Consider the following 19,046-nt stretch of genomic DNA (forward strand, 5'->3'; position numbering starts at 1 on the left):
TGTGGAGCAGCGGGGCACAGCTGTGGACTCTCCTGCTGGATCCCCAGTCCTGGCTGCATCACTGCCCCACAGCCCAATGTCTCCTTATTGCATCTTAAGTTGTTTGTTCTTTCAGCCGTTCATCCATTTCTAGATGTATCCTTTTTTTATTATACAAGTGAGTCAATAGCTTGTCACTGAGTTTCAGGGGGGGAAACTGAATATGCATTGTAACATGATGTTCAAGTGGTAGAGTTTAAACTAGCCATACGTTTGATTCGCACAGCCCTGTATTGAAAGCTATGTTTGCATGTAAAGCTCCATCAAATAGTCTAGTTCTGCTTTGATTTGGTCCATAGCCGGAACCTGTCCATTGTCAGTAGTCTGCCCTCTCTTTCCACTACCTCTCATGTGTTTGGCTTGAATGGATAATAGACCAATATTTTCTTACTGCAGAAAGTAAAGTCCTTTTTCTATAACCTCAAACTGATTTCTTTATGTCTCCTCCAATCATTCTCTATTTCAGCCTAACAGCAATGAATCCATATGTAATCATCAGTTTGAAAAGCCTGTGAGGTGCTATACTTTCTTCCACCTTTTGGTTTGCTCTAAATAAACTCCTGCAACTTGGAAAGATCTTGTGCTGTTGCTATAGACATGAATAATTACTGTGTGTGGAGCTATTCTACCCAGGCTCTGTAGATGCCTTACCTCACCGGGGACCTCCGTAGTCCATGGAACAGCGCGTTGAAATGTTTGTTTTTGAAGCTACAGTCTGTAGAATAAAGTGTGGGCAGAAGTAGAATCAGAAAGCCAATAACTATGAGCACTGAATTTATTTGTTCTATCGTTTTTTAACTGAACGTCATCTCTCCTTACCTGTGGATCTCTGCATAGTAGATTTCAGTAGTCATTGTGGGTTGTTGGGGAGTAGTAGTCTTCTCAGGAGAACTGTGGGAGTTGCAGTTTACACAGCGCTTGTACTCAATTCACCACAACAGAGCCCAGCCCAGCACTCCCCTCCCATACAGTATTATTGAGATGGCCCCTGTGTCCCCAGTAACCCCTGGGAGATGGGCTACATGTATTAATCCTTGTTACCTCTAATAGAATTGTCAGCCTTTTATCTCGCACAAATCATAAATCTTACACTGTTTGCCGGTCCCATCCCTGACAGAAAACACTGGGCGTTGCACTTTTACCATGTTATAATTTCCGGGTGACACTTTGTATTTATTCTTCTGGTCCTGTTTGGTGTGAATGTGCTTTGCTCTGAGTGTGTGTGTATTTGGCTGTGGTTTCCATGACAACTGCGGCCTGTCTTCCTGCTGCTGTCTCCTGTGTCCCTTTTGAGGGTGGTTGACATTTTGTAAGCGGACAGAGTCGGCAGAGTTAAGCTATCCATCTATGTAATTTCAGCAAGCCATGACACCCACTATCTCAGAATGTTCCAAAACCTTTTCTGAAGTTAGAAACATAAGATTAGCATTCCTGCAACATTATTTTGTTAAAATATAATTTGATCTCTGAGGAAATTAAGCTAATTGATTGCACCCAAATTGGCAATTTTTAAAATTTATCGGATTCATATAATATTCAGTAAATATAGTACCTAACATCCAATTTGGACTAAACTTTTTTCTACGAATGAGGAATCCAAAGAAATGGTTAAAAGCCGCCCACCCCAACCATAAGGGTACAGGATCAGTTCTCTGTTTGACAAGTGGTATGGAGCTGCGGCTTTGAGTGTTTCTTCATCTTATGTAATGTATTCTCTGAATTTGGTGATGTATTCTTTTTCCCTGTTCAGAGAAGTTAGTGGTTGTTATCCTCATGGCCCATCCTACATCCTGATATGACCAGGTTCTGACCACTAGATCAGTGGTTCTCAACTGGTTTTGCCTCGGGACCCAAATTGAACCAGGATGTCTCAATCGCGAACCAATATTCACCTCGCGAAGAATCGCCATATACAATCTGGAAAACAGTTTTTAATGCTATGTTGATAGTAAATGTATAAATTATATGACAAGGGAATAACATTCCCACATCTCTCATTGTCAATAATGACATTTTTCCCAAATTCTTGATTATGAATGTCAGTAAACTCACTGGCTTGAGAGCACAAAATCAACAAAAAGAGTGCTGCTTATTAGCTCTACATTGAAAAGACATTGAAAAAGATTTGAAGAAAAAAATATTAAAATGATAAAATTAAGTTCACTATCATTTCTACACACTTTCTACCTTGTTTAAGTTGTTTAACCTCTCTGGGATATGTGGGACGCTAGCGTCCCGCATGGCCAACATCCAGTGAAAATGCAGAGCGCCAAATTCAAATAAATTACTATAAAATGAATGAAATCACACATGCAATACACCAAATTAAAGCTACACTTGTTGTGAATCCAGCCAACGTGTCAGATTTCAAAAAGGCTTTGCGACGAAAGCACACCAAACGATTGTTAGGTCAGTACATAGCCACAGCAAAACACAGCCATTTTTCCAGCCAAAGAGAGGAGTCACAAAAAGCATAAATAGAGATTAATTTTATCACTAACCTTTGATGATCTTCATCAGATGACACTCATAGGACTTCATGTTACACAATACATGTATGTTTTGTTCGATAAAGTTCATATTTATATCCAAAATTCTCAGTTTACATTGGCGCGTTACGTTCAGTAATGTTTTGCTTCTAAAACATCCGGTGATTTTGCAGAGAGCCACATCAATTTACAGAAATACTCATTATAAATGTTGATGAAAATACATGTGTTATGCATGGAACTCTAGATAAACTTCTCCTTAATGCAACCGCTGTGTCAGATTTCAAAAAAGCTTTACCGAAAAAGCACACCATGCAATAATCTGAGTACAGCGCTCAGAGCCCAAGAGATATCCGCCATTTTGGAGTCAACATAAGTCAGAAATAGCATTATAAATATTCACTTACCTTTGATGATCTTCATCAAAATGCACTCCCAGGAATCCCAGTTCCACAATAAATGTTTGATTTGTTCCATAAAGTCCATCATTTATGTCCAAACACCTCCTTTTGTTCCTTACGTTTTGTACACAATCCAAACTGATGACGAGCTGGCAGGTCCAGGCGAAAGTTCAGACGAAAAGTCATATTACAGTCCGTAGAAACATGTCAAACTAAGTATAGAATCAATCTTTAAGATGTTTTTATCATAAATCTTCAATAATGTTCCAACCGGAGAATTCCTTTGTCTTCAGAAATGCGATTGAACGCAAGCTACCTCTCATGTGAATGCGCGTGACCAGCTCGTGGCACTCTGCCAGACCTCTGACTCAATCCCCTCTCATTCCCCCCTCCTTTATAGTAGAAGCATCAAACAAGGTTCTAAAGACTGTTGACATCTAGTGGAAGCCTTAGGAAGTGCAACATGACCCCGTTTCCACTGTATCTTGGATAGGCAAAGAGTTGAAACACTACAAACCTCAGATTTCCCACTTCCTGGTTGGATTTATTTTCTGGTTTTTGCATACCATAGGAGTTCTGTTATACTCACAGACATCATTCAAACAGTTTTAGAAACTTCAGTGTTTTCTATCCAAATCTACTAATTATATGCATATTCTAGCTTTTAGGACAGAGTAGCAGGCAGTTTACTCTGGGCACCTTTTTATCCAAGCTACTCAATACTGCCCCCCTGGCCCAAAGAAGTTAAATTCAGACTGAAGTATTTTTTTTCTCAGATACCCGCGACCCACTCAAAACCTCCCCCACCAGTTGAGAATCACTGCACTAGATGGTGCTGTTCCTGCTATTACTTGATGTGTTTAAAGAATCCCCCCACCCAAGTTAAAAGGGATAGTTCAATGTATTTTTGTATTTTGGGTGGTTTCCTTACCATGTAAGCAGTTTACGGACAACGTACGACAGCAACCCATGCTTTGGTTTTGTTTACCTGACCAGTGTTTCAAATGCTAACTTTTTAGCATTTGTGGCACCAATGCAAGTCAATGGTACATACAGTGGGGTACGAAATTAACGATACCCTTGATAAAGATGTGCAAAAAGGACTGTATAAAATAATTCAAATACTGACCTATATTGTATGCTAATGTTTTTGGGGAAATAATATTATTTTATACTAATACAATCAGGGCATAAAATGTAATTTTTGGTCCACCAGGGGCAGGTAGATTAAAAAATATATATGTACCAGACTCAGATTTCTTTTACCAGCCAAAATATTTGATGCTTTGTAATGTTTCTAAAACAATACATGTATTACTAGTACGAAGTGATGTGGTATATTGTTTACTTATATTTTGTGACCTCGGTCTTTAAAAATATACACTGGTCAAAAAAATAAAGGGAACACTTAAACAACACAATGTAACTCCAAGTCAATCACACTTCTGTGAAATCAAACTGTCCACTTTTGGACGTCGGGCCCTCATACCACCCTCATGGAGTCTGTTTCTGACCGTTTGAGCAGACACATGCACATTTGTGGCCTGCTGGAGGTCATTTTGCTGGGCTCTGGCAGTGCTCCTCCTTGCACAAAGGCGGAGGTAGCGGTCCTGCTGCTGGGTTGTTGCCCTCCTACGGCCTCCTCCACGTCTCCTGATGTACTGGCCTGTCTCCTGGTAGCGCCTCCATGCTCTGGACACTACGCTGACAGACACAGCAAACCTTCTTGCCACAGCTCGCATTGATGTGCCATCCTGGATGAGCTGCACTACCTGAGCCACTTGTGTGGGTTGTAGACTCCGTCTCATGCTACCACTAGAGTGAAAGCACCGCCAGCATTCAAAAGTGACCAAAACATCAGCCAGGAAGCATAGGAACTGAGAAGTGGTCTGTGGTCACCACCTGCAGAACCACTCCTTTATTGGGGGTGTCTTGCTAATTGCCTATAATTTCCACCTTTTGTCTATTCCATTTGCACAACAGCATGTGAAATTTATTGTCAATCAGTGTTGCTTCCTAAGTGGACAGTTTGATTTCACAGAAGTGTGATTGACTTGGAGTTACATTGTGTTGTTTAAGTGTTCCCTTTATTTTTTTGAGCAGTGTATATATATATATATCACAGATGAGACATGTTGACCTTCCCCGTTAAGGGTGGGATGTTACCGTGATTATGCGACTTGTTGTATTCCCTAGCAGTTGAAAGTCAAACATAGAAAACAACCCAGCTTGTGAACAAACCACTTCAGAAGTGTGCATGGGCAAATAGCTCTATTTTCATGTTACCCAAAAAATGTGAATGCCGCGAGTTTGCTAAACAGCATTGGCACTTGGATTGGAACATTTGCTTTGGTCAGATGCCTTAAATAGATCTCTTTGGCCATGCACAAAAGTGGTGAATCTGGCGTCAAAACGAGAACGCATGAGCAGAAAATATCCCCATACCTACTGTAAAATATGGAGGTGGATCTTTGATGTTATGGGGCTATTTTGCTTCCACTGGTCCAGGGGCCCTTGTTAAGTCCAACGTCATCATGAACTTCACATAGAACCAAGATATTTTTGCCGTAAACCTGACCATAACCCCAAACACACATCAAATCCACAAATAAATGAATTGCCCACAAAATCAACATTTTGCAATGTCTCAGTCTCTGGACTTAACTTTTGACTCCTACCTTTTTGAGGAAAAAAAGTATTGTTAAAGTTTTTCCCTAGTAAAAAATATATTTAATTTCCCCCCCAAAATGATCATACAGTATAGCTCTGTATTTTAATTATTTATTTCATACATTCATTTTTGCTCATCTTTATCAAGGGTGTCAATTTCGAACCCCACATTTTCGCGTTTTGTCTCAGCTCCGGTTGGTCTTTCCCTTTCTGTGACCTCATCGTCTGAATATAACAACTTGCTGCACTAACATCAAAACTCAAGAGAAACTTGAGACTTATGTATTAACTTAGCAGATTATCAAATAATACAGTAGTAGGAGCAGAAAAAACTGATCTTGTCTCAGACATTTGTCCTAGATGTTGTACTTAAAGTAGAGGTAATGAACTGAAGAAGCCCAGCAAAGGCATCATGTTTTAGTGTTGTCACCAAACCATCCTAGTAATTTTTCTTGCCCTGCTGTTTTTTGAGGCTGCAGCAATCACCCCGGATGATCTCGCAACGTTATTACTGCATAAGCTGCAAACCCACTTTGGGTCTTATCGCATATTTGGCTTGAAATCCATCTTATGTGAAGAATGTGACTTTTCAGACCTGAACCAACTTGCACACTGTGTGTGACAATTGTTTCTGTGAAAATGAGCTGATTGTGGCAGCAAATGGGAAGCTGCTTTTTATGGCAAGGTAGTTTTTCTCATGAAATGATAATGTTCTTGTCTCACCTTACACACAATTTATAGTAGCCTACAGATTTATTGATAGGACCGTTGCCCTTGGGGGGCATTTGGCTATACCTAGTGTTGCTTGCGTGGTTCAGGTTCCTGCCTCACTAAAAACGGGAGCAAAGGTTTTGATATGGAAACATAGATGTGCATTCATATTGGGCAAGCTTCGGTAGTAGGCTACTTCCTCTGTTTTGTAACAACTCATACTTTTTCTTTCCCACTGAATGCTGCAACCCTGGTTTATCTGCATCCCCTCCCCCCTCCTTGTGGCCTCCTTTCTGCCTGCCTGCCTGGTGGTGGAGGGATGGGGTAGTGGGTGGAGAACGGGGGCAGATGGAGGTAGGGGGCCAGGACTGCCTGCTGCGTGCCATTCAGGTCACACAGACCCAGTAGTGTAGCCCACAGAACGCCAGCATCCAGCAGCTTAGCCTTCACCCCTCGCCTCTCCACACCCCCTGCTCTCAATCCTCTATCTCTCTCCCTCAGCACCTCCCATGTCTACTCTATTCATGTCTGAAATGAAATTGGCTTACACTCCGTCCTTTAAGGTGTGATGTGTTGTGGTTCAGGATTGAGAGCGAGCAGTTTACTGCCGTTGCCTCACACACACACTAGATGATTGACGGGGAGCTGTTTTGAAGCCGCTGCGCCACCATCTTGGCACTCCCCCACCATTGTAATTTTTTTTTGTCTACATTTGTTTTTGTCCCTTTAATTATATTAGACACCTTAATGCATACTTTTATATTATGAGATAGACAAACAAAATACAAATTTAATATAACATTTTCATTAAAATATAGTTGTCTGAAAGTACTAATGTTACTGGCCCCCACTACAATAAAAAAATACTTTAATACATGTCATTTTGTCATTGAAACATTTAAGATACTGTAGAATTCCATTAATTCCTATGGAGGACTGCTTCTTCTGAGGAGTGCCAATATGGCCGACCGGTGGCTTCAAAGCCTCTCATTGGCCAATACAAAGCATCGGCAATCCATGGTTTATATACATCATTGGTATGAACAGATGCTTGAGGCAATGAGCTAGGAATCTAAGATGTTAGGAGAGGCTACAGGTGCTTGTGAAAACCATGTGTGTTCACACGAGTAGCAAGCTGGGGCATTAGCCTGTCTACTGGAAGGCTTAGCAGCCAGTTACGTATGAGATAGATGGAGAATGTGTAGGGAGGTGGCAGCGAGGGGCAAACTGGGACAGAATGTCTGCTTCTCTGCTTGTTGAGGGATGGATCAGAGAATAGATGTCCTCGGACTTTAATTAACCTTTCAGTGATACCCATCCCGGATCCGGGAGCATCCTCATCAAAAAAGCTGACTAGCATAGCCTAGCCTAACGGGACAGGGATATCATATAATATAATTTCATGAAATCACAAGTCCAATACAGCAAATGAAAGATAAACATCTTGTGAATCCAGCCATCATTTCCGATTTTTAAAATGTTTTACAGCGAAAACACAATATGTATTTATATTAACTAACCACAATAGCCAAACACACAACGGCATGTTTTCACCATGTTTCCACCGCATAGGTAGCTTTCACAAAACCCAGAAATAGAGATAAAATTAATCACTAACCTTGAACAACTTCATCAGATGACAGTCTTATAACATCATGTTATACAATACATTTATGTTTTGTTAAAAAATGTGCATATTTGAGGTATAAATCGTAGTTTTACATTGCAGCCACCATCACAAATAGCACCAAAGCAGCCAGAATAATTACAGAGAGCATCGTGAAATACATAAATACTCATCATAAAATATTTATGAAAAATACATGGTGTACAGCAAATGAAAGATAAACATCTTGTGAATCCAGCCAATATTTCCGATAAAAAAAAAAAAAAGTGTTTTACAGCGAGAATACAATATAGAATTATATTAGCTTACCACAATAGCCAAACACACAAAAACATTTATTCACCACCAACATAGCTTTCGCAAAAACCAGCAATAGAGATAAAATGTATCACTAACCTTTGGACAACTTCATCAGATGACAGTCTTATAACATCATGTTATACAATACATTTATGTTTTGTTCGAAAATGTGCATATTTAGAGCTGCAAATCGTGGTTATACATTGTGAATACGTAGCAACAATTCACCAAAATCTCTGGAGATATTTTGGACAGTCACCTAATCTAATCAAAGAACTCATCATAAACTTTACATAAAAATACTTGTTGTATGGCAAATGAAATACACTGGTTCTTAATGCAACCGCTGTGTTAGATTTGTAAAAATAACTTTACTACAACATACAAAATACATTATTGTGAGACAGCGCTCACCTATTCTCTGCCGTGTTGGAGCCAACATATTCCACAGAAATACGAAATAACATCATAAATATTCTCCTACTTTTGTTGATCTTCCATCAGAATGTTATGCAAGGAGTCCTAGGTCCAGAATAAATCGTTGTTTGTTTTTAGAATGTCCATTTCTTCTGTCGAATTAGCAACTTTGGCTAGCATTGTGGAGCGCACGTGTCCATCATCTCTTGGCGCATGGAACGRAAAATTCMAAAATTCCCAATAAACGTYGAATAAACTGGTCAAACTCGGTTGAAAATCCTACTTTATGATGTTCTTCTCATATGTATCCAATAAAATGAGAGCCGGAGCAATTCGTAGTGTATACCGAACGCTTTTCAGAAGACAATGTGAGGTTCCCCGGCGCGCAGCTGAATACTGACGATAGGGCGGACCTGTCACTCCAAAAGCTCTTATTCGGCCTCACATCAAGCTAGACACCCCATTCAACCTTCCACTGCCTGTTGACATCTAGTGGAAGGCGTATGAAGTGCATACAGATCCATAAACAGATCCATAAATAAAAGCCAGTTGAATAGGCACAGAGCCTCATTTTCAGAATTTTCACTTCCTGTATGGAAGTTTGCTGCCAAATGAGTTCTGTTTTACTCACAGATATAATTCAAACATTTTTAGAAACTTCAGAGTTTTCTATCCAATAGTAATAATAATATGCATATTGTATGATCTAGAACAGAGTATGAGGCCGTTTTAATTTGGGCACGATTTTTCCCAAAGTGAAAACAGCGCCCCCCTATTCACAATAAGTTTTTAACCGGAGGGGCAGTTTTATCATGTTAAACTGGCTTTGGTGTTGTATCCGTTCTCTCTCTCTGACATTAGCTCTGGCTGCAACTTCACTCTGATCTATAGTGCCCTTCATCACACTGTTAGAAATTGCCATGGAGAAAATGATAGCGATGCACAATATTTATTTACAGCTCTCTCTCTCTCTCTCTCTGTGTGTGTGTGTTTACAGACTGCAAATGGATTTTCCCTCATTGTGCCTGAACTTTTCTCATTGGCTGTTTTCATTGGAGCTGAGCGTAATGATTTCTGTGCCTGCATTAGCATGAGAGGAAGAGTGCCTGGCTGTCAGCTCAGAGATGTCACCTCATGAACCTTCTGTCCGCCTCCGCTTCTGGATTCTGAAATGAATGCAAAGGGCAGAGAAAATCAAATGTCACCCCCCCCCCTCTGCTGTGGCCAGTACATGACTATGCTAGTGCTGCTCACTGGCGTAGATAACGGTTAGCCTTAGTTATTCAAATTAAGCTAACATTAACTTCTCACTCTCCCATGTTTGCCATTCGATTCAAGCTAAGTAGTAGAGGGCTGTCATACCATTAGGGGAGAGCATTAAATCTTAAATCTGCATCCCCCTGGCCTATGGTGTGGTCTGATTTATTAGGCTTCTGTAATTCACCCTGAGGGCCTCAGGTAGAATCCTGCTCCTGAGTCATTACTAATCTCTATTACCTGCTGCCCGTGTCGGTCTCCCCATCCACCTCCCCCTGTATGCGCCGTATGGCTGCAGAGTGGAGCGAGGGAGAGGAGAAAGACACAGACAATAGGATTAGCAACACCATCCCCAGCCGGGCTGAATGGGATTCTGCTGTCGCACCGTTAATTGGCAGATATAATCATTAAGCCATGAATAAGATTTGCAGCGGCTTTAGTGGGTAAACAATAGGACTAGGAATCGCCAGGGACCTCACGATACGACATTATTAGGAAATGTATTGCGTTTCTCACGATTCTATATGCATTGCCAGTGTTTTCCATTAGCGTTGGCTAATCAGCCGTTTACACACTAATTTTCAGACGGCTACATTTTCCACTTTATATTAACTAGGCTACTTTTCATTTAAAAGTTTCAATTCGCTAGTCCGTCGAGCCCTCTCCCGCTAGAATGAACCATATGCATCTTCTAGTGGTCTATTGATAGTGTAGTTGCCTGTCAGCCACAAAGTGAGCGATAACAGGGAAACGCAACAGAGAGGAAGAGGCGAAGCAAGAGGTTTCACTCTCCAAAATCTGTCCAAAATAAGGCCAATGCATTTTCTATGGGCTTATTGTGGACCTTAGCCTGCCTTCCCGCCTTCGGGACAACAACTCCCATTGTTGGGGCGGAGACATGAGCATCTCGTTATTATATACAGAGCTCTGGTTGCAGTTGAATTTCTTTACACTGAGGGAGAGCGAGCATGATGCTCGTGAATTTGCACGTTCCAAGTATTGAGTTGTAACGATGAGCCTAAATCCAATAGCCTAATTATTGTTTTCGAACACATTTTTTATATTTTTCCCGTGTTTCAACTGTGTGTTGATTGACAACTGAACAGCAAGTGGTGCCTAGTTCCTTGAAGGCGTCAAACTGACTGAATAAAGTCGATCTCCTATATCCCTTGCCAGCGTGGTTATATAGTGTTTCGGACATAATGCGACTACGGCACCGTAGAGTCCTTACGCACACATACACACACTTGTACATACAGTGCATTCGGAAAGTATTCATACCCCTTAACTTCCATATTTTGTTACGTTACAGCCTTATTCCAAAATTGATTAAATAAAGTGACACAACCCCATAATGATAAAGTGAAAACTGGTTTTTAGAAATGTTTGCAAATGTATTAAAAATAAAACAAGTACTTTATTTACATAAGTATTCAGACCCTTTGCAATGAGACTCGAAATTGAGCTCAGGTGCATCCTGTTTCCGTTGATCATCCTTAAGATGTTTCTACAACTTGATTGGAGTCCTCCTGTGGCAAATTCAATTGATTGGCCATGATTTGTTAAGACACACACCTGTCTATATAAGGTCCCACAGTTGACAGTGCATGTCAGAGCAAAAACCAAAACCAACCAACCAAAAAATTTACCCTTTCCCAGATCTGTACCAAAAACAGAAAGCTGGAAAAACAAAACCTTGAATTTATTATAAGATAATGTGGGCTTTTTACTTCATTTTTCTGTTTTTAATAAAGTCCATCATTTGAAGAACAAACATTGTGGCAATTCATATCTTGCAGTAAAACTGTAAATAAGACTTTAATCTCAAGAGAAGACTGTTTTATTGTTCTCTTACTTAGAAAATAGTTCTGATCATGCACAGTGCCTTTAGAAACACCCCTTGACTTTCCCACATTTTCTTCTTACAGCACTTGTCAAACTCATTCCATGGATGGCCAAGTGTCTGCAGATTTTTGCTCCTCCCTTGTACTTGACTGATGAATTAAGGTCACTAATTGGTAAAGAACTCCCCTCAACCTCGTTGTCAAGGCCTTAATTGAAAGGGAAAACCAAAAACCCGCAGACACTAGGCCCTCCATGGAATGAGTTTGACACCCCTGTACAGCCTGAATTAAAAATGGATTAACCATATTGAGTAAATTTCTGCGGCCACGTGGAAATGTAATTAGCATAATAAAAATTCCACATAAATATGTCTGTTTAAGCTTGATGTTTTTTTTGCATTTGATGCGTCTCAATCCACCGCATCTGAGGTGAAAGGTGGCAGAGGTACAGCTGTGTTTGTCAGACCACGAGACACCCCGATAATCAGTCTTCTCATGAAAACGTCTGTAGCATCCAAACGGTTTGGCCTACAAACTATTATGACCATAGATAACAGGTACAGCCAACTAGTGCAAAAATAATTTTGTGATATTGTCAAAACGATGCAATATTTTGTCAAAATTAATATCCCAATATTTTACTTTATCAATTCCCTGGGACCGAGAGACTGAAAAACAGCTCTCTCAAGGCCAGCAGACTGTTAAATAGCCATCACTAGCACAGAGAGGTTGCAGCCTACACACAGGACACTTTAATAAATGGATCACTAGTCACTAAAATAATGTTTACATATCTTGCATTACTCATCTCATATGTGTATATGTACTATCTACTGTATCTGTCTATGCCTCCCTGACATTGCTCGTCAATATATTTATATATTCTTAATTCCATTCCTTACTTAGATGTGTGTGTATTGGGTATATGTTGTGAAATTGTTAGATATTACTTGTTAGATATTGCTTCACTGTCAGTACTAGAAGCACAAGCATTTCAATACACCCGCAATAACATCTGCTCAACACATGTATGTGACCAATAAAATGTGATTTTTAATTTGAACAGCAGTGAGAGGATCCTTCATCCGCTTTATTAAGCTGGTGGCTGATCACAGTGTTGGTTGTAGTGATTTGAAGGGGGCGACGTGTGTGTGTATGATGTGTCATCTTGTGTGCTTTGGTTGGATGTGGGTATAGCTAATATGGTCCAGCGGTAATGATGGTCATCAGTTATGTGTAATACATATGTAAAGCTGTGTACTGGTGTGTTATTTATCTTTGATAGCGGTAGCAGCATATAGCAGTATATTATTTTCCCTCCTAGGCAGATTCCGCTCCATCGTGGGCGAGGTGCGTTTGACGTGATGCTTTTATGAAGTAGTAGTGTTTGCTGGAGCAGATGAGGTTTTAGTAGCAGGCTACAGCACAACCACTGCCTTCCATAGCACTTAGGACCCCCCCCATCCTCCACCACCAATACCCTACCTCCAACTGTGAGCTCTCTCCTTCCTTCCCCTAACAGAGTCCCCAGAGCCCCCTAACCCTGGCTGTCTCATAACTAGCTCTGAAATGGACACCTTTCCAATATTCTTTATTATCACTGATGGTTGACGAGGACTGGATAGGATTTATCCGTATTTCTTCAACCTATCATGTCTTGCCATGGAAGCCAGTTAAAATGATTAAAAAACAGCTTCTGTGGGTCTGGATATATCAGGACAGCCTGCTCCTGGAACAAACTGCACACTACATAGCAAACAGAAAATCACCAGGGAGCAAGAGAGGGAGATGTTGACTCAAGTTGTTGTCTAGGCAAGCAGAGGTCAGGGCTCCTCTCTAGCATCATATCTTCATGTGATGCTGTTAAGCCTGCTTTTCTGTCTTTGTCTCATCTCTTCTTCTCTGGCTCTGTCGTCCTTGACAACCCTGGGGCTTGCCTTTTCAAACTAGGCTACTGTTAAACACTTTTTTCTTTCATTTAAATAGAAGATACTGCCGTGTATTTGAGAGCTCACTCACTCACTGAGATGGGCAGCTCATATTAATGTAGGTGAGAGTAGCAGGGGGTGCATTTGTGTGGCTGTGAGTTGGATCCTTTAATGAATCCTGTTTCTCTTGTTCTCTCCTCTCTGCAGGCCCTCGTCTTGCGTCAGACTGCTGCACACGCTGAGGTAAGGTGCTCTTCAAAGACCAACTGGGTGTTGTGTTGTGTGTGTACCCGCCTTTGTGTATATGGGATTTCATACAGTGTGTACGTTCACGCAACCAATGTGTGAATTAGCAAATGTCTAGGTGTCCTAGGATGATTAACTTTAACATAGCCCAAAGAGCTTTGCATTTCTCATGTGGCTGGTTTTATGATTGGTGCACTTGTGGACCCGGCTCACAGTAGCTCACATTGACTGAATTAGGGATGGGCATTTTAAGTAATTTCACTATTCGAATATTAATTATTATTCAACTTTTTTGTTGTTGTAACTTTGTTTAAACTTGAGACGCTTGCTGCGCAGCCTACTTGACTCGGTGCCCTGTCCGACTCCGTGCGTGCTGCAGTAATGTAGTAGTGGTTAGGGGCCGGTGTCAAGGGAGAGCGAGGAAAAACTTGCCACTGACTTGCGCTAGTTAGACAAACTTGTGAATGCCATAGGCCATCTTTTATCCCATCTGGCTGTGCCTGTCTTTCACTGCATCAAATCGATGTAAAGAAGCTAGCTAAGATAGTTTATGCTATTTTGCTGCGCTCCCCGTCATTGTCTACAAGAAGTCCATTCATATTAAATACACTAGCTGTCGGTTTCTCACGGTAGCCTACTCCTTCTCATTTAGCTGACTTAATTACAGCATTCCCACAATAACAAAAAACTGCATGAATGAAACGTGTGTAGGCTTTACGGTATGGCTTTTTATGGGCACACCTCATAAAAACTACATTCAAAAGTGTTTTTATTAAATTAAGAATTTAAAATGTCATGGTATTTTCTTGTGTGTCGCAATGTCACATAGATAATTATAATTGAGACCAAGCCTTTTCATGATCAAATATCACATTTAATTTGTCACATGCTTTGTAAACAACAGGTGTAGATTAAGAGTGAAATGCTTATTTACTGGCCCTTCCCAACAATGCAGAGAGAAAAAATTGTAAATTCACAATGAGTAACATTAACGTTGCTATATACACTGGGTACCAGTACAGAGTCGATGTGCAGGGGTATGAGGTTGTTGAGGTAATTTTGTGTGTGTGGGGTTAAAGTGACTAGGCAACAGGATAGATAATAAACAGTAACAGCAGCGTATGTGATGAGTCAAGAGTGCAAAAAGGATAAATGCAGATAGTCCAGGTAGCTATTTGGTTAACTATTTATCAGTCTTATGGATGGGGGTAGAAGTTGTTCAGTGTCCTGTTGGTTCCAGACTTGGTGCCGTGTGGTAGCAGAGAGAACAGTCTATGACTTGGTTGGCTGGAGTATTTGACTATTTTTAGGGCCTTCCTCTGACACCGCCTGGTATAGAGATCCTGGATGGCAGGAAGCTTCGCCCCAGTGATATACTGGGCCATACGCACTACCCTCTGTAGCGCCTTGTGGTCGGATACAAAGCAGTTGCCATACCAAGTGGGGATGTAGCCAGTCAAGATGGTGCAGCTGGAGAACTTTTTGAGATTTTGAGGGCCCATGCCAAATCTTTTCAGCCTCTTGAGGGGGAGAGGCACTGGCCTGCCCTCTTTACAACTGTTGGTGTGTGTGTGGACCATGATAATTCCTTAGTGATGTGGACATCGAGGAAGTTGAAGCTCTCGACCCGCTCCACTACAGCCCTGTGGATGGGGATGTGCTCGGCCCTCCCGTTTCCTGTAGTCCACGATCAGGTCCTTTGTCTTGCTGACGTTGAGGGAAACGTTGTTGTCGTGGCACCACACTGCCAGGTCTCTGAACTCCTACCTATAGGCTGTCTCGTCGTCGGTGATCAGGCCAACCACCATCGTGTTGTCAGCAAACGTAACAATGGTGTTGGCTACGCAGTCGTGTGTGAACGGGGAGTACAGGAGGGGACTAACCACGCACGTGGTGGATGTGTTTCCACCCTCACCACCTGGGGGTGGCCCGATTTTTATTTTTTATTTTTTTAGGATAGTGCTCATGTAAGAGCTGTTTGAAAAGACTGCTTAATCTCTGCCGTTTTGGTGGGATGGCGTTTTGGCCTGCCTGGTGCCATCACCAGGTGGTAAATTAGTTAATATACTAAATAGAAAGTGTTCCAAACCTCTGCCAATACAGCTAGTTTTCTGTTTTCCCTTTCCCAATCAAATTTATTTGTCACATACACATGGTTAGCAGATGTTAATGCGAGTGTAGCGAAATGCTTCTGCTTCTAGTTCCGACCATGCAGTGATATCTAACAAGTAATCTAACCTAACAATTTCACAATAACTACCTTATACACACAAGTGTAAAGGAATGAATACGAATATGTACATAAAAATATATGAATGAGTGATACCCAAATGGCATAGGCAAGACGCAGTAGATGGTATAGAGTACAGTATATACATATGAGATGAGTAATGTAGGGTATGTAAGCATTATATAAAGTGGCATTGTTTAAAGTGGCTAGTGATGCATTTAATTACATCAAGATGCAGTAGATGGTATAGAGTACAGTATATACATATGAGATGAGTAATGTAGGGTATGTAAGCATTATATAAAGTGGCTAGTGATAAATTGATTACATCAATTTTCCCAATATTAAAGTGGCTAGAGTTGAGTCAGTATGTTGGCAGCAGCCACTCAATGTTAGTGATGGCTGTTTAACAGTCTGATGGCCTTGAGATGGATGTTTTTCAGTCTCTCGGTCCCTGCTTTGATGCACCTGTACTGACCTCGCCTTCTGGATGATAGCGGGGGTGAACAGGCAGTTGCTCGGGTGGTTGTTGTCCTTGATGATCTTTTTGGCCTTCCTGTGACATCGGGTGGTGTAGGTGTCCTGGAGGGCAGGTAGTTTGCACCCGGTGATGCGTTGTGCAGACCTCACTACCCTCTGGAAAGCCTTACGGTTATGGGCGGAGCAGCTGCCGTACCAGGCGGTGATACAGCCCGACAGGATGCTCTCACTCAGATCACTCCGACAGTCCTAGCAAAATTCTTACTTGAGAAATTGCTCTTTGCTAAGGGATGGATCGAAATGTACAGAATGGGTACCTGGAGGGAAATGGGAGAGGGTCATGCTTTTTCAATTTCAGTCAAGGGGAGGGTTAAGTATTTACATTTTTTAAATCTAGTCCAGGGGAGGGTCATGTAATTGAAATTGTAATATTTTCAGTGTTTTATAATTAGCTACTTATTAGGCCATATATCGATGTGTGCCCTATGTCGCCCCCTGTTCTCTGATTCTCTGCTGGGCGCACAATATCAAGTGCACCTGTAGGCTTTTTAGTGTGGTCTCAATCAAATGATCTATAGGCTATGGATACTCTGAGAATGCTCAGAGAAGCATCGAGCAAAGTTGTATTTCTAAGATAGCTGCTGGGATGATGTAAATTAAAATTAGGCTGCATTACACACTGCAAAGGATATTCCAACCCTGAGCCCCTGCCTGCTCTGTTTCTCCTGCTTAAAACCATTTTTTTAGTGCTGCCTAACCAATGCTGTGCTGGCCTACAGTGGCAGTTCAGGAGGGCTTCTTCCAATTAGGCCTAGTCCAAAAAATTATATACCTTGCGTGCGGACTAGCCTATGTTCTGTTCAGTTTGAGAAGAAGAGCGTGAAGATGAGGAGGACCAGAGGTCAACTTTGAAACCTTGCTACTACTAGAGTTGATTTGAATAAAAACTATGTTTCTTACCCATGTGTTTGTCAGAGCTATTGACCACACAATAAGCCAGATTCGAGTAACTTCCAATGTGGAGTTGAAACTTGAAGCAGCAGTCACAGCACAATCGATCGGAAATGTATGCGAGGTTATGCCATAGGCCTACCTTTTTTTATTAAAGAAAAGCACAAGCCTTATTTATTTTATTTAACCTTTTAACGAGGCAAGTAAGTTAAGAACACATTCTTATTTTACAATGACTGCCTACCCCGGCCAAACCCTCCCATAACCCGGACAACGCTGGGCCAATTGTGTGCCGCCCTATGGGACTTGTGATACAGCCCGGGATCGAACCAGGGTCTGTAGTGACGCCTCTAGTACTGACATGCAGTGCCTTAGACCGCTGTGCCACTCAGGAGTCACAAGCCTACCCATTATTAACTTCAGATTTTTAAGAAAATAAAACCTGTTCAATTTATATGAAGTGATCTACAGTATGACAGCGCTTTAGTCCGTGATGCTTTATACTTAAACAAGCTGTGAAATACCCAGGAAAGATGTGACTGATGCGTATGGGGATATCATTGTTTCGCGCTAGCCTACTCCTTCTCATTTAGCTGAGCTACAATATATAGCAGAGGAGACAAAACATTTTACTTTGCTTGGGAAGTAATCAAATTCTGTCACTATCAATTGATTAAGCTATAAGCTACAATAGAATGTTTAAACCCAGACATCTTTTAGGGAAACACTGTGATCTTCTATTGTTGGGTTAAGCCATGGAAGAAGAGTAGCCAGCAGTTAAAGCTTACATTTTTTCTGTGTCGGTAGGACCTGCGGTCTGGGGTGGAAAGGTAGGCCTGCGGTCTGGGGTGGAAAGGTAGGCCTGGGGTGGAAAGGTAGGTCTGCGGTCTGGGGTGGAAAGGTAGGTCTGGCGGTCTGGGGTGGAAAGGTAGGTCTGCGGTCTGGGGTGGAAAGGTAGGTCTGCGGTCTGGGGTGGAAAGGTAAGGTCTGCGGTCTGGGGTGGAAAGGTAGGTCTGCGGTCTGGGGTGGAAAGGTAGGCCTGCGGTCTGGGGTGGAAAGGTAGGCCTAACTCTTGATAGTACCATGCTCCGATTCCTAATGATGTCTCAGATTTAATTATTTGCAAACAGGGACAGTTTCAAACAAGACACACTGGTATGGCATTGGAGAAATATAGTAAGATGAACACGGGAATAACTCTGTCCATTCTTAGCCTGTAATTTCAGTCTTTTGTTTTATTAAAAAAGATTCTGCTAATATGTAAACTGACATAGAATTGGATACATTTTTTATTAAAGGCTTTTTTTCTTGAACCTGCAAATACAATGATAGTTTCATGCAATGCTTTTTCTATAAAGGACATCTTTCCACCCCTACTCTTGTCCACGGTCTGTGAACCCACAACCTTCTGGCCCGCAGCCCTGTGCGCTATCAAAATTCCTACGTTGCCATGTAA

At 41.5% G+C, this 19,046-nt stretch overlaps 1 protein-coding gene across 3 annotated transcripts in view; it reads left to right on the forward strand.

Moving 5' to 3' along the window:
* LOC111951660 (bifunctional heparan sulfate N-deacetylase/N-sulfotransferase 2) overlaps nt 1-19,046 on the forward strand; it is a 161,692-nt gene that overhangs the window by 49,967 nt on the left and 92,679 nt on the right. For all 3 annotated transcript variants that reach the window (XM_023969876.2, XM_023969877.2, XM_070434922.1), the window contains exon 2: nt 13,891-13,926. The gene's annotated coding sequence lies outside the window, so the exon portion shown is untranslated. The remainder of the gene's footprint in view (nt 1-13,890; nt 13,927-19,046) is intronic.

This window comes from Salvelinus sp. IW2-2015, linkage group LG25, assembly GCF_002910315.2.
Source record: "Salvelinus sp. IW2-2015 linkage group LG25, ASM291031v2, whole genome shotgun sequence".
In the NCBI taxonomy this organism is placed as follows: domain Eukaryota; kingdom Metazoa; phylum Chordata; class Actinopteri; order Salmoniformes; family Salmonidae; genus Salvelinus; species Salvelinus sp. IW2-2015.